We start from the raw sequence: 13,645 nt of genomic DNA, 5'->3' as shown, positions 1-13,645 counted from the left end.
TTGCTGGTGGAAATGTAAAGGGTGCAGCTGCTGTAGAAAATGTTTCATGGTTCCTCAAAATGTTAAAAAGAACTTCCATATAACCTAGCAATTCTACTCTGGGGTAAATATCCAAAAGAAATGTGATGTGTTATGGAAACTGACTAAATTCCAAAATTTAGTAGCTTTCTCCTGTGATCAGAGAAATCCCTACTTCCCTTTTCAAAGGTTTCTTTTGCTTTATTACTGCCTGGGGTTTACCCCTCCCCATGTTCTAAAGATCACAGTTAGTTACATTTTTGAGCCTTTTACAAATGTCTGCCAGTCCCACATCAAGAATCAAATGAAGGCACAAAAGGATAATTTACATTTAATATGCAGGATGAGATGGTTACAGCCTATTAGGAGGGCTGCAGGCTCTCCATAGCTACATGTCTTTATAGAATGAGCTGAGGGAGAGGAGTTCCCTAGATGCCTTCTCCTTCCCTATTTCTTCCCTAGCTCATACTGTGGAATTAGGGTGTGCCTTGCATACACGCAAATTCCATGCTGCCCATGTATGCCTTACTGCCTTACAGATGCTTCTCTTACTCTCATGGTTACAGCAGTGTATTAGTTTTCTATTACTGTGTAACAAATTACTACAAATGTGGTTTAAAACAACCCACAGTTTATTATCTCATAGTCTCTGTGGGTCAGTTGTCCAGCTTGGTCCTCTGCTTATGGTCTTACAAGTCTGCAGTCAAGGTGTTAGCTGGGCTGTGTTCTTATCTGGAGGCTTGACTGGGGAAGAGTCTTCCAAGCTCACTCTGGTTGTTGGCAGAATTCATTTTTTTGCAGTTGTGGGACTGAGAGCCCTAGCTTCTTGCTGGCTGTCAGCTGGAGGCCACTGTCAACATCTAAAGGCCACCACAGTTCCTAGAGGCCACCTGCAGTTCTTTTCCACGTGGGGTTTCCCAACGTGGCCACTTCATCAAGCCAGAAAGTAGTCTCTAGAGTATGCTAGAAGACAGTCTTATATTATGTAATGTAATATAATCATATGTATGACATCCCATCACCTTTGCTGTGTGCTATTGATTAGAATCAAATCACATGTCCACCCACACTCTCGAGGATGGGATTACACAAAGCATGAATACCAGGAGGTGGGAATCATGAGGGGAAGCCACCTTGGAGACTGTCTCTGCAAACAAGGAAAGGTTTAGGTTGTTATCTGCTCTCATTTCTTCCATTTCATTCAGCCACATGGGCCTAGTCTACTTTCTTGTTTCACTGCTATTTACCACCACCTGCCCCTGACCTTTGAAGTTTTTTCCAAACCCTTCTCAGGTTACCACAAATTTTTCAGCATTCACGTTGTCCCTATGATAATGTCTTCTCTCTTTTCTTCCTTGATAAGGACAAAGAAATCCCCAGTTCCACCTATCAGCTAAAGAAGTAATGAATAAGCATAATTTGTAGGGTCTTTGTTAATTGACTTCTTTTTTAACCAGAGTGTCTCTCCTGGGACTTCTTCCAGCATAGGGAAAGCTGTTTTTTTTGTTTTTGTTTTTTTTCACAAACCATTTGTTCTTACGCATTGCTAATCACTGTTGAGAGAGGCAAACCGTCATGGACCTTTAGTATTCCTGAATGTTTTTCTTACTGGGTATGCCAAGAATACAAGGCCCTGATTGTTTTCCATGCCATTTCTCAGGATTGTATTTGCAACAATCAACCTTGACAGATAAGGCAACACTTCCCCCTGGAAAAAGATCAGGCTTGTTTCTTACTATAAAATAAGCTGTGAATCACGGAACCTCAGTGCTGCACACATATGCCTTAATGCCTTACAGATGTTCCTCTCTTGTAACACAGCCCACTGTATGTGCAGGCATCTATCATAGATCCTGTGCCACCCCCATGGCACTTGGTAGACATGGGAAACTGACGCAAAAAACCATGCTAAAGCTCTTGCTATGGCTGTGCTATGAGTAATAAAATCCTTTATATCTGATCTAGGAGTCTTCTGCCTTCTGCCAGCATTCATGGAACAGTAACAGGATAGCTAGTTAAGTTACAAATAGAGTAAAATCTCACACCCTGCACCCTTGACAGTCCTTATCATTTGTTTTTCTAGAAGTTAAAGCTGATTTTGTTAATTTATCAAGCACCTCATGTGCGTATCTTGGAGCTTGCAGCCCTGAACCAAGCCCCTCTCTTGTCCTCAGGCCAGCCTGGATGTAGACGGTAAGGAAGGGGACGCAGAGACTCGGATGGCCACACATCTGACCTGTGAGTATCCCCCTAAGTGTTCCAGTCTGTTGGGTGAAGGCTTTGGCTTGGTGTGAACTCTCGAGAGAGCCCAGGTAGTGTTTGACAGTACCTGCGGTGGCCGAGGTACAGAGGACCGCTACACCGGAGGCCCTGGTGCCGAGGGTGAGAGGTGAGGGAGGTGCACGTGGCTCACTTCAGCTTTACCTCTGCGGATGAGCGCAGAGTGAACGCACCCTAACGCCAGGTTGAGACCCTGGAGCCGGGGAGAGGGGTGTGCTCACCCACCCCTACTCACCCCCAGTGTCGGCAGACCCACTACCTCTTTAGGACGGGCACCTGGGCCTGGCTCCGGGGTGGAGGTCCTAGGTGCGGGTGTTGCAGGAGTCTGGAATTGCCCACATTGGGAAGAGGCCACATTCCCTTCAGCTCCAGGCCTCAGGCCCATTTGTGCCTGTCTGGTGGGGCTTTCAGGGCAACAGATGCTCCCAGCTTGGCAGGCAGGAGCCGGGGAGGGGTATGGCAGGAATTTCAGCTCAGAAGCTGGGCTAGAACAGGGCTTGGGGTGAGCTGGGCCCCTGTACGCTTGTATGTGAAACAAGGGTCAAAGGGCCTGGGTGCCGTGGTGCTCCTGGGTTCCCAGCTGAGCACTGAGCCCACCAGGGACAAGCTGCCCTGATGACTGTGCAGCTGTTACTGAGGGAGCTACTGCTTCCTGGACTGCAGATGACCCATTACCTTCAGAAGTGTGTGATATTTGTGTGCCCAGCGTAGTTGCAGACATTACTCAATGTGTGGCTGCCTAGGGACAGGGTTAGAGTTAGGACTATGCTTGGAACAGCACTGACATAGTGGTTACGGATTGGAGGTAGGTAGTGCTAAGCATAGGGCTGGAATCACGGTGATGTTAAAGTAGGATTTGGAATTGCGTTTATGGTTCCTGTTGATAAGAGCTAGTGCATCTTGTAGATATCACCTATAGTAGCTGGAGAATCTGTGTATCTACATGGTGAGAATTGAAAGGGTCTATAAAAGTCTGCTTTCTTCTCCAGCGCTCTGAAGTGTGGGTGGAGTAGGGGTGTCCTATCTGAGTTGATCTGGCACCATTTCCCTGTTAAAAAAGAAATGACAGGCCCAAAATGGAGTCACTTATGGTAAAAGGAAGACTTAATACCTGACCTTATTGAAGTTACAGCCTTCTCCAAGAATGTAATCCAAACTGATCAGTGTGGAAATTTCTGGTCCGCACCAGTGAGGTAATCCTTTCCATCCCCCAAAGGAAGATGAGGTAACCTGGCACATAGATCCCTTCATCCCCTATAGATAGATTACCTAACCCTGAAATAATCTTTTTTTGTTTTTGACTTCCTTGTCATACTCTTAAAAACCTTTCTTTTTCTATAGCCTTTTAGAGCTCCCCTCTACTTGCTAAACGGGATGCTGCCCAATTCATGAACTGTTCAGTAAAGCTAACTCGATGTTTAAAAAAAAAAAGAGCTAGTGCATCTTAGATTAGGATTGTGTTAGGGTTGGAGTAGGATACTGTTTGAGTTTAAAATTGGGATCAAAATGGGTCAAGGAGATAAATTTTGTGTTGGGGGTCAGTTTTAAGCTTCTGAGATAGTCTGGAGAGGGACTTAACCTTATGCGTATTGTGTGATATTGATCTGGTTTAGATGAGAGCTTTTGGACATTTTCTGGCCTTCTGCACTTGAGAGTTATAAATGGCCATATGATCCCTGAAGCTGCGATCGACTAGAGGGAAGTAGGCATCTAGCTCCTGGGGAGAGGGAATATCGCAGTTTTCTATCCTGAACTTACCTGGCCATGTAAACATCTTTTGGGTAATACCCAGCAGCATTACCTTTATGAGGTACAGATATTCTGAGGGTCTCACTTAAAGGACTGGTTTTAGAGTTGTTTGTGAATGGGGCTGGAGTTGAGGTTAGGGTTAGGGTTGAAAGGCATGGACTGCAGTTGAAGTTTGGGGTAGAGCGACACATGTGGTCATGCCCTGTATCAAGGGCTCCTTCCTGACGAGTCAGGAGCTGGTTCTTCACAGTTTCCTGAGGGGGATTTTGACAGAGTAGGTCTGTCTGGCTTACTCTTCCTTTAGATTCTGTTTCTGCTGCATCGGAGAGACTGAGGGTCAGGAGCCTGCGGTAAACTGGGGACACTCCCCGGGGTAGGGATGGGAGTGTAGGTGAAGGACGGGGCTGCTGAAGAGGGCAGGGGACTGACTTGCTGACCGTGGTGTTCCTTTAAAAGCACACAGCCAAGCTGTTGAGACCAGGGGTGTGTGCGTGGATCCAAGACTGTCCTTATTAAAGGACAGGCAATGGGACATAAATTACTAACCAGAGTTTAGAGGTGAATAAACAGACCTGGCCTGAGGTGGCCTAGAAGTTTTATCGGGGAGAAAGGCTGGAAGGATGGATTGGGAATGCATTTGTGTTTGTGGGCCTGCAAGATGGGCTGTGTCTGTCTGCATGTGTGTGGTGCCAGAGTCGGCTGGGGCATGTCTGACTCAGGGTATTCATGAGTCTATGTAGGTGTGTTTCCTGAACATGTCTCTGGGTACTCTGAGTTAGCTTCTGAGTGGCATTGTTGACTTTATGTCCTCCTGTGTATGTGTCTGTGTGGCTAGGTGTCTGTACACATGTGTCTTTGACTGTGTGTGAGACTCTGCTCTGGCCTCTCACTTTCCCCTGACCCTCTCCCCTGATGCGCCCCAGCTGCCAAGAGTATTTACTGCAAGAGATTGGCTTCCTTTCCCTTCCCACTGTCTGGATTCCCATGTGTCCGGCTGCCTGCCCAGGGCCCTGCCCCTGAGGCCTCTGTGTGGGGCTTGACCTTGGGAGTGATACACTCTGGAAAGCCCCCGATATGCTCTTTGCCCGGCTGTGGACCCAGAGAAGTTACAGTGGAGGAGGGGGACAAGGCGGGAAAGGGGGGCAGTTGGCAGCATGCACCCCTCCTTCTGGAAACAGAGATCTCCTTCAGGCCCCCTCTTTCCTCCCCACGCTCTCATCCAGATCAAGTATTCAGGGTCCTGGCCTCACTGTCTGTGCGCATGGGAATGGACAGTCCTCCACAAGCCCCGTTAGGCATCTGGTCCTCTGCGTCCCCCAGCACCTTACAGGCCTGCCTTGTGCTCATTCCTCACATCCCCACCCACCCTCACGGCTGTCCTCCCTTATTTCCTGTCCCTGCCGTAGACACAGGAACCACTCTTGTCCTTCATTCTGTGACAGCCCAGGCCTGTGCCGTGGAGCAGGTGGAGCAGCAGGCTTTGGATGAATGGTGAGGAGCAGAGGCTCAGCCCCTCTCGCAGGTGCAGGAAGCAGCAGCGCCTTGGGGTTTACTCCTGTGCGCATCCTGTGGTTGTTGCCTTCCCTGCGTGGGCTGCAGTGAGGAGGTACAGTAACAAAGCAGCCACAGTCCCTATTTGCTGGGACTTGGTGTTTAACAAGAGAAGTGATTTTGTGGAGAAGCCATTCTTCCGCACTGCAGGTACTCGGTTGACTGAAATCCTCTCTGTAGAATTCTGAAATGTCTCTGCAGAGCCCAGGAGAAGGGCTCCAGAAGGTCAGAGCCATTCGCCACGACAGTATGGTATCTCAGAGGGCAGAGGCGAACTCTAAAGTTCCCAAGCAAGCATTGCTCTATCCCTAGCATCTACCAGCAATTCTGGAGCAGTGAATACCTGATTTTGTGCCCTGCTGTGAGAGTTTTCATTCTGATTTTACTTCTTGAGCCGAGGGGGAGCTGGAAGGTGGGGCTTGTGCTAGGGTTATAGGATGGGATGAGCAAGGCTTCATCCTTCTACAACATCCTGCATGAATCATAGGCTCTGACCCTGTCTTCTCTCAGCTCTTGATTTTGCTGAGAACTGAGAATCCTGAAGGTCTTGGTTCCAGCTCATCTCTGTGCCCCTAGCCCTTTGTTGCAAAACTTGGTCAGCAGCATAAGTCAATGCTGGCACGTGGCAGGTGGGATACATGGGAAGGACCCGCTCCACCTAAGGCAGGATGTGTGCACATTAACCTCAGCTTCCCACGTGATGCTGTTGTGACCCTTCTGAGTCAATTCCCTTCATTCCGGGCCTCCCTCTCCTCTCCTTGCTCTGTGGCTCTCTGCCCAGCTCTCACCAGGCATGGAGGATGTGCCTGCCACAGGACCCCCTATGATCTTTGGGGATGCTTTAGGAAAACACTGGAGGGTGTGGCTCAGCAGGCCTGGGCCTTGTGCCTCCTCACCTTGGGGGGCCACAGCAGGGCCTGAACTCCCATCTGTTAGGTACAGAATCACCCTTCAGAGGAGGGACACAGTCATGCTTCTTCGCATCCTGGCTTTTCTGCATCCTGCTAGCAGGACACATTGTGCTAAGTGCTGGGTCCTATCAGAGGAAGAGTCCTGCCCCACCTCCTGGTTTGATGGTATGTTGAGCCATCCTGGATTTCCTTAGGAATCAGTGAGGCAGGGGCATCCCACAGTCCCCCATACCACACCACGAGGAAGCTACAGCACTTCCTGCCCTTCCTGCAGCTTTTGGCTCCTCTGTGGTAGGTCAGAAGGTGGAAATGCAGACGTGCCACCTTCTGAGAGAAATGAGGTGTCCAAAACAGAGGTCCCTTCCATCCACTCAGGGCAGCCTCTTTGTCTTTCTGCTTCCCAGTTCTCTCCTCCTACCCTCAGACATCCGCAGTCTCTGGACGGACACTAGGATGCCACACCTGCACTGTGCCTCTAGCCTCATGCGCAAGGCTGCCTGCATCTAGAACCTCTCTGCAATCTTTCTTGCTGCTTGTCTTCCAAGAGCACCTTCTTCACACACATGATCAGCAGCTCAGCCACCTTGGACACCCACTGCGTACGCTGTAATAGTAGTTTGCCCTCGTAACTTCCAAAATCCGTCTCCACCTGTGGCTTTCAGCTTTGGTTCTTCATACCCCTCCATCCACCCCCAGCCATGGTCCCTTCCCAGCTCCTCAGTTACCCTTTTGAGTTTTTGCCCACACTGTCGTACATGGGGGAGCAATCTTTCTTCTAATACTCAAAGTCTTACCTCATTAATGCTTCCTTCTCTCTATTAACCACCAGCAATGTTTCTGTGCTTTTTACAAGGCCATCTCCTGGACTTCGACATTTGCTCTCATCCCCTCACCTGTAACCACCACAGGGCTCCAGCATTCTCCCTTTGCTCTCCTGCATCATCAGTTTATCACTCCTCAAGTGCATCATTTATGTCAACATCAAATACTTTGTCTCTCACCTTCAAAAAAAACCCCTCTCTGCGCCCCTCTTCCTCTTACAGCTGTATCCTTGTTTTTCTGCACCTCTGTGGAACAAACCTCCTTGAATTGATTACACTTGCTATCAGCAACTGCTCTTCTTTCATTCTCCCTTGAATCCACCCCAGTCATGCCTTCACCCCCATCACATGTGAGTCTGTTCTCAAAGCCATGAGTGAGCTCTGTGTTGCTAAATCTAGTGTTCAACTCTGGATTCTCATCTTACTTGGCCAATTCAGAATTTTTCATGCAGTTGATCACTTTCTCCTTGCCATATTTTCCCCTCTTGGCTTCCAGTATGTCACACTCTTCTGGATTTCCTCCTTCCTCCCTGCTACTGTTTCTCAGTCTCCTCTGCTTACTGGTTTCTCTTTTCCCTTCCAGTTTCTTTCTTTTTTCTGCTTTTTTGGCTGCACCTCACGGCATGTGGGATCTTAGTTCCCGGACCAGGGATAGAACCTGTGCTCCCTGCAGTAGAAAAGTGGAGTCTTAACCACTGGACCGGCAGGGAAGTCCCTCCCTTTCAATTTCTTAATGTTGGAATGTCCCAGAGCCCAGTCTTTAGATCTCTCCTTCATTTATACTCATTCCTTTGGTGACCTTACCTGGTCTCTTGGTTTTATATACCTCTGTCTGTCTATCCATCCATCTATCATCTGTAGCCAGTACCCTCCCTGAGCACTATAAGGCTTCTATGTTGAGGATAGACATGGCCTATCCTCAACATAGACCACATTCTCATGGTCTCAGGAAGAAGCAGAGTGATTATAGTTAGGAAACTACTGCAGTAATCATAGTAGCAGAGGAGGCAAGAAGAGGTTATATTCTGGATTCATTTTGAAGGTAGGGATAATAGGATTTACTGATGGATCAGAAGCAGATTGTTAGAAATAAAATCAAGGATGACACCAATATTTTTGGCCTGAAAAACTGGCAAGAGAAAGGTGCCATTAACTGATGTGGGAAATACTGTGATTGGAGCAGGTTTGGTATGTGTGGTTGGGTGGTGGCAGTGGTGGCACAGGGAATTAGTTCACTTTTGAGATAAACTTTGGACATCCAAGTGTATATTTTGATTAGACAATCTGAGCATGTGAGACTTTCTACTACACAAGATAATGATCTCCGTGGAGGCAAGGCCTGTGTCTTGGTGACTGTTAATGTCTGGCATAGTTCCTGGCACATGGTAAGTACTCAAATATTTTAATTGTTAAATGCAAGATGCCTCTCAAGGTCATTTTCATTGTGACCCCTTTATGTGGTCCTACAGTCCTCCTCATCAGCTGACTACTTCCTCCTGTGGCAGGACCTCACATACCATAGCACTCATCACACTGATGGAGTAATTTATCTGCCCCCTCAGTCCAGACTTTGGATCCATTCAAGTACTATTAAGGTGTTGCTGTACACTAGCCACTATTCTAAGCCCTGGGGATATGAGAGTCTATTGTAATTATTCAGGAAAGAAAGAGTGAGAAACTGAACTATAAGCAGAGGCAGTAAAAAATAGAGGAAAAGGGGCAACTTGATACCAAAATTAGAACCCAGTGACTGACTTGGTGTATGGTCTGAGTAGATGTATAGTGACATCCATTCCCTGACATTAGAAAACAGTTTGGTGGGGTGGTGGACGTTTGGAAAATTTGAATTAATTTGCATTGTCTTTGGAGCAAGATGGAGCTTCCCCTGCTTGTTGGCTGTACAGTTGGAGCTCAGAGGAAAGGATAGTGCAGAGAAGTGGCTTTGGGAATTACCAGCACATTAATAGTGAATGATGTTTTGGGTATGGATGTACAGTTATTCTCCCTTTCTCAGATGAAGAAACTGGGGCTCAGAAATGTTAAGTAACTTGTCAAATGTCAGAGTTAGGATTCTAACTCTGATGATTTTTTCCATATTCCATCCTTGTGACTTTGACCTTAAAATTTGCATCCTTTCCAAGGGTCCATTTGGCCTGAAAATTGTAAAAACCACATGCTCAAGGATTTTGTAATGTTTTGCTTGTGTTGTAGTTTTGCTGCCCTTTGTTCGTGTTTATCATCTTTCTCTGAAATCATTCTTTGGCCACTTCAGCCAGCAGTTTCCTTCCAAAGGGAAAGGGGTGAGCCGAATCTTTTACTTATAGTTAACCTACATCGAGTGGAACAAGCATAGCCCTGAGCTATGCTGTTCTACCATGGCCTTCTGAAGGGTCTGGGGTTCCAGCCTTCCTTCCAGGGAGACAAGTTCCTGCTCCAACCCAGTTAACAGAAGAAGCTAGGACAGGGTCCGCTTATGCCTTCTCAGGAGGTCAAGGGAATATGACTGCCACCATTAAGAGATCCATTCTGCGGCCAGGCTGCCGGTGGTGGTGGATCACCCATCCGGTGGTGGTGCTGGGGGTGGGGGTGGGATGCAGGCTGACTGAACAGGAAGCAGGAAGGAGCTCTAGGAATGTCTCAGAATGACCTCCTAAAACAGTCTGTAGGAGGAACTTCATTCAGTCTGTGAGTGAGGGAGCGTGGAGACAACATGTAGTTTGGAGGGGCTTACATTTCTTAGTAGATGCTTACAGATCTCAGCTTGCCTCTCAGCCACCTCCCTCCCCAGCTTTCTCCATTTCAATCCAAGGGTTTTAGAGAATTTCACATATTTACATGAATGATAAACAGATATTTCTCTGAAATAGCCAATTATTGGACATCTTCAGAAAGAGGTGAAGGGGCCACAGACCCTCTTCAGTTCTGAGCCTTTTATCTGATTGTTAAAGACTTACGTGTGGCATTAAATTCTAGATTCCTGGCCACTTTCTGGTCTGGTTAATGGGACAGGACAGTTTCTAAAGACTTAAAGTTTTCTTTTGACAGTCAAGGTGAGTAGTTCTGGTGCTTTCTGAAATGCAGTGGGACATAATGAAGAAATGGGGAAGGATGACAGGAATGAAGGGCTGGAGCTGGCAAGCTTATATGATGCAGTCTTTGGTTGGGGAAAGGACAGGAGTCATCCTCTAAGGGGAAGGCACCAGGCAAATCCTGGGAGGGGATACAGCCGACTGAGTTTAGCACCATATAATATACATGAAATACATATAAATATACATATATAAAAATAAGTATATATAAAAGGATACATGAATATTCAGGGAGGCAAGGCTGGTGGAAAGGAGGAAAGTGGTGACGGATCCCAGGTATAGGTGGTGTAGAAATGAGACACCACGCAGGGCTGAGTACAGGCTGCTGGCAGGAACTCGACCAGCTCAGGTATTTTCCATAACATTTTATGGAAAAAACCTGAATGAACTTTTTGGCCAACCCATTATGTTTAGAAAACCTCTTGTGTTTGTGGTTCTTTCCCAGAAGCTTCAATGCTAAACCCACTGCTCTTTTATGGGCAAACAGATTGCAGCTGAGATTTACTCAGCCCCTTCCTCCAAAAGTATTGGACCTTGAGTTGGCTTCCTGGCTCTAAGCTCCTTTGAGTGCAAAGCAGATTGGCTTTTCTCCCTTACATGCCCTGGTTAGGAACATCCCAGCTTCTGTCCCAGGTACTCAGACCCCCATCTACATGGTCTTCCTCTCTGCTTCTGTCCCTGCCTACCCTTGGGGATGGGGGACAAGCCCCTCTCCATGTCCTGCTGTGATCTTCATTCCAGGTGTCATTTATTCCATGCAGCTGTTAGGCAGTGAAGTGGGATATAGGCAAGAGAGCTACAGCAGCCTCCCAGGTGAGTTCTCCAGAAAGATCTAACGAATAACCAACAGGGAGCAGAGAGGGGAGATTCTATCAATTGCTTTTGACATTTGATTGTGTTATCCTGCTTTCTCTGTTGTCTCCTTCTGTAACAGCTATTTTTGGATATTGGACTTCCTTCCTCTCCTGGTTTCTCTTTCTTTGCACTTTTCTTTCTGTAAGACTCCTCAAATCTGTCTTTCAAACTCTATATTGTTTACTTTTTTGTAAACTTATGCTGTCATGTTTTGAATTTCTAGGATCTTATTTTTGATTTATGAATGTTCCTTATTGATAGTATCTTGTTCTTGTTTCATGGCTGCAGTAGTTTTGTCTAAATATATTTAGAGAGATATATATCTCTCTAAATATATTAATGATAGATTTTTTTCTCTGCATAAGCTCTGTTTCCCTAAGTTGATATTTTTTCTGTTTTATTTGGTCTCTGTTTTCCATGTTAGAACCTTTCCTCAAAAATCCAGTGATCCTTCAGGTGTTCAGGGGAGCTAACATCCTGATTGAAAGTTCTGAGTGATGGGAGCGACTTGCCAACTTTGAACTTTACTGTAGGGTGATGGAGGCAGGGTGCATTTCTTAGAAAAGGTCTTTCCTCTTATCTGGTCAGTACTCCAGGGAAAAGTCTTTCAATCTCTGGAAGATAAAAGCATCAGTGTTCTGAAAGCTGAGTGGGTAGTATTAGCTTTTAGCACTGAGCACTCAGATTACATATTGTCATTTAACTCCCCTGCTTTTTGAACAGTACCAACACACTCAACCGTGCCTTATATAGCCCCCAATCTAGCATCCCTCTGTTTTACTCCAGAAAATACATATCCAGACTTTGGTCAGAGTAGTAGTGGCGTAGCATGAGAGAACAATATTTAAGGATAAAACTGCTTCTCAAACTACTTTCACCCCACTTTCCCTTATACTCCCAGTTCCAGAGGTACGTGCTTCTGCCTTTGGGAAATTGGCAATGTAAACCTAGATTGCTCTCAGCTTTCCCCCATTAGCTTAGAATTCAGCTTTCTTAGGTTGTTAACTCGGTTCCAAGTTTTCCATCTACTCTCCAGCTTCATTATTTTGTTCCTATTGTCTTCTGCCTTTGTGGCTCTGTATCTTTAAAAGAAAAACCCATTTGATTCTAGTTTCAGTGGGGTTTTAGAGAGGAGAAAAATGCTATGCCATCTCACCCCAGAAAACATTCACTATTTCTGCTTCTTAACCCAATTATCCTCAATCTTTAACCTTTCTTACTTCCTCAGCCCATGTTCATGGCTATAAGAGGGATGATTAAATCAGACTAGTTTCAGAGCTGCAGTTACAAAGGCAGGAGGTGGATTACTACACATTCCTGCAAAGACCACATTTTATCCTTAAACTTCAGCACACTTGATGGTCAAGAACAACTGGCCACATGCATTCTTTTTCTTCTGTGAGATTTGGCTTGCTAACATATAAAACAGCATCTATAATGTTAACATCATGCTCCCCTTGCTTGGAACCTGGAGGGGAGTGTATCACCAGTAAGTGGTAGTCAGGGATGTAGGACAGAGCAGGGGGACCAATCCCCGCTTCCCACAGCGAGCTTCCAGGCTGAAGCAGAACTGAACTGGATCAGGGAGAGGACTAATACCACTAAGTCAAGCTTGGAGTTTTGATTACTATGTGGGAATTCTCTTCTGAATATACTATGTTTGCAGCTTCTCACCCAGGGCAGGGGTTCTTACTTAGGGCCATGGACCCATTGGTTCTATGGGTAAAAATCTATATTTCTACCTTGAATGGGAAAAAATTACATGTTTATTTTTTACTAAACTCTGATTGGAATTTAGCATTTCATTTAATATAAAATGCTAGCAACAAACCCCAATAGGATTATTGGTATCTGTGACTGGGAACAGTCTTTCAGTATCATTGGTTTCCTTAATAATCCTATGTATTTCATTTTATTCATTTAAAAACATTATTCCAAGGGGCTCCTCAGCTTCAGAGGAGTCTGTGACATTAAAAATACCCTTGAGACCCTGATCCAGAGGAATCTTAAGTCATGAGACTGCTGAAGTGTGCACTGAGAGTGGGGAAAGGTTACCCCCACTCAGTAAAGTCTAAAGGGCTGCAGGAGACAGAAATCATCCAGCATGCCAGGCACACAAGTAACCTGCTCATCTTGGTGAGACATGCAGTCTCACCAAGTCTACGATGGGCACTGGGGGTAGAAATCATGGGGGAGAGGCTCTAGCTCAGACCCCAGGGTTGGGTAGAGCTGCTGGGAGGAAGCGGTCTCTGAAATGAGATGTGCAGGACAGACAGGAGTTGGGCAAGCAGATGACGAGAGCAGGCAGAGTGGTGTTCCAGGCAGAGAGTGGAGCTGAGTAAAGGGCTGGAGGGGAGAGAGCAAGGCTTGA

At 46.4% G+C, this 13,645-nt stretch overlaps 1 long non-coding RNA gene across 1 annotated transcript in view; it reads left to right on the top strand.

The window, feature by feature from the left end:
- The window catches only part of LOC115803836 (uncharacterized), a 132,513-nt gene that overhangs the window by 76,910 nt on the left and 41,958 nt on the right, over window positions 1-13,645 (top strand). The window contains exon 5 of the long non-coding RNA XR_016393535.1: window positions 2,193-2,256. This is a non-coding gene — a long non-coding RNA (uncharacterized LOC115803836). The remainder of the gene's footprint in view (window positions 1-2,192; window positions 2,257-13,645) is intronic.

The sequence above is a fragment of the Delphinapterus leucas genome, chromosome 6, assembly GCF_059928025.1.
Source record: "Delphinapterus leucas isolate spDelLeu-1000000601 "Yukka" chromosome 6, BTC_Dleu_Yukka2, whole genome shotgun sequence".
Classification (NCBI taxonomy): Eukaryota; Metazoa; Chordata; class Mammalia; order Artiodactyla; family Monodontidae; genus Delphinapterus; species Delphinapterus leucas.
The sequence above is the reverse complement of the archived record's forward strand: the minus strand, read 5'-3'. Positions and strand labels throughout refer to the sequence as shown.